General features: G+C 36.1%; 1 long non-coding RNA gene across 1 annotated transcript; it reads left to right on the top strand.

Annotated features, from left to right (window-relative positions):
- Positions 1–215: 215 nt before the first annotated feature.
- On the top strand, positions 216–2355 carry LOC146702782 (uncharacterized). Its single transcript, XR_014922081.1, has 3 exons — positions 216–1417; positions 1776–2001; positions 2334–2355. It is a non-coding gene; the product is annotated as an uncharacterized LOC146702782 (long non-coding RNA).
- The last annotated feature ends 266 nt before the right edge of the window (positions 2356–2621 follow it).

Raw genomic sequence — 2621 nt, 5'->3', positions numbered from 1 at the left:
TAGTCGTTCCACTAGGTGGCACTCTAACCATTACTGACAAATGGCATAACAAACATTTCCGAGCTCGAGTCTCATCACGCCTGCGACCTTTGGGACATATTGGACATTTTGATTTTGAGTGACAGCAGATTACTGCTTTTTGGCGAGTGATTGAAACTCCACGTGCCACCATGACAACCCCGTTTCCCTGAACGGGGGGGGGCAAGTGACACTGTTGAAAAGGTTAGACTGAGACAAAAGATCATTTGAAGTTTTTTGAATGTCCCTCATGATTTCAATAAATACCTGTGCCACTGGTTTGTAAGCCACTTTGCTTTTAGCAAACGAGAAGAGGAGAGCTTTGGATTTTAACATTCTGAGGATTCGAGGACATTATTTTAGACCACTATAACAAACATCACAAGATATTATTTTTGAAAAACCCTGCCCTTGTGCAATTCTTGGTAAGTTTTATTTGTTGTAAATTGAATTTTATTTTTGGTGTAAAACCACATTTTAAATTTCAGTAACAGAATTTACTTTGTATTTAAGTTATTTTTTTATTGTTTGTGGGAGGGGTACCGGTGAAAAGTCTTTGGTTTGGTTTTCTGTTTTAGTGAATTTGGGCCATTAAGCCATTTTGTGGTCTTTTTTGAAAGACTGAAATCTGTGAAAGCTAGGCCGGGTAATTAGCCACTGATTTCTTATTACAAGTAAAGCACAACATGAATATAATGAAATACATGAAGTGTGGAACATTTTTGGCTGGTTTATGTGTGTTTAGCAGATTTTAAGCAGTTTAGTAACTGCTATTTCAATCATGCTTGTTTCTGCTGTCTTTGGTAGTTTTAGAAATGGTTTATATGACCATTTAGCTAAAATTATAAGGCTTCTGTGGATACTACGTGATATTTGCATGGAGGTTTTTGCATAACTCTTGAGCCACAGTACTGGTGGCTATAGAGCGTAAGAGGATAATTGTAATTTTTCACATAGCTGTGATTTGTTGTGCGTTCAATCCTTTTCTTTAAGCAAATTTGAGCAGCAGACAGCAAGAGTTGGTGAGCATTATCTTAATGTCATACATTGACTAATTTACACCTTCATTCTGGATGTGTAAAGCGCTTTGGGGTCCTTAGGGACTAGTAAAGCGATATAGAAATACAGGCCATTTACCATTTATATATATGTTTTGTGTTTTTTGAATGAATGTAATTGCATTACTGATCATTATTGTGAACTAACTACATGTTTATGTGTAAGTAAAGTCTCTTTGATGCTCTCATGTTTGTATATTGTTTGAATGTTGTGTAAAATGTAACTAATTAACCTCATACTTTATCATAAATAGAGAATGGCATATGCTTCCCCAACGAAGTTTGCTGGGATTAATGATCCTGAAGTTGAATCATTGCGTCAAGAATTTCAACTATCAACTGTAAGTAACAAATATTTCTTAAATTTTATTTATAGTGTAGAAAAATTTGTTTTTACGCTACATTACCTGTTACAGAGCTGGGCAGGATGCTGTGTTTAGTGTTTCTTGTGTTTGTTTGTTTGTTTGTTTGCTCTTTCATATAAGTCACTGTTAACCCTTGTGCCATACTGGGGCCTTTTTGGGTCCCCAGGGTGATCAACGTAAGTTTTTTAAAGGATGGCACAAGGTTAAGCTGAGACTTTTATACAGCTGTTGTTGTGATCTGGCACTACAAACATTACATTGTAGCGGCAGCATAGATTGAAGCGAATAACTGTTTTCTAATTTTGTTATGATCCAAAATATTTTGTAATTTCAGTATGCCTGCTTGGACCCAGGGGTCAGCAGAGAGGATCTATATACAAGGTGCTTGCAACTTCATGCCAAGGCAATGGACCTCTTGGTTCGGCAGGTGCGGCTCAGGCGTGCAGCCGAAAGAAAGATTTCTGTTTTAAAAGAACAGCTGGATGCTGAAAAAGAAATGCTGAATAACACTGCCCAGGAGCTGGATGCATTGCAAGCTTCGATTACATTCGCACGTGATGGTAAGTCTTAATGTATTGTTTGGATGGTATAAACAGTGAATGTTGGCTTCAGTGTCTTATTTTAAGAAATGGGACTTAGAAAAAATACTCTATGAATTACTATTGAACGACTGTCTACATACAAATAAACATGAATGCGAATTATTTATTTTAGTTTATGATAAATCATTTGGAGAAAATATTAAATCCATGATTAGTATCATGTTTTTTCTTCATTTGTGATTTTATAAGGATTAGATATATGCAAATGTCTGTTTTACCCATGTATATTTGTTAAAGTTGTTTATAAATACTAACTGTCAAAAAATATTATTTGTTTTTGTTTTGTTCAGATGTGACAGAGGCCACCACTCAGACAGACGAAGACTTGTGACAGATGTTTTATAATAATGCTAAGTTTTCTTAGATTAATATATTTTTTCACATTTGACCCAAAGTGGCATGTTTTAGGTCACTTTGGGTAATTTTTAATTCAGAAATAGGTGTGGTGAGACAGTTAGTGGTAAAGACTATCAATGGCTGTCTTTTGTTTTCATGTGTGAAGGGGAAGCGGGGGGGGGGGGGGGGGGCAAACTTGAGGTCACACTGTTGAATGAATAAGTTGTAAGGCTGTGAAACCA

Source organism: Copadichromis virginalis, linkage group LG8 (assembly GCF_057382275.1).
Source record: "Copadichromis virginalis isolate Kocher_CV1m ecotype Utaka linkage group LG8, C_Virginalis_male_GT1.1, whole genome shotgun sequence".
In the NCBI taxonomy this organism is placed as follows: domain Eukaryota; kingdom Metazoa; phylum Chordata; class Actinopteri; order Cichliformes; family Cichlidae; genus Copadichromis; species Copadichromis virginalis.
Note: the sequence above shows the minus strand (reverse complement) of the source record. Positions and strands in the feature narration are given on the sequence as shown.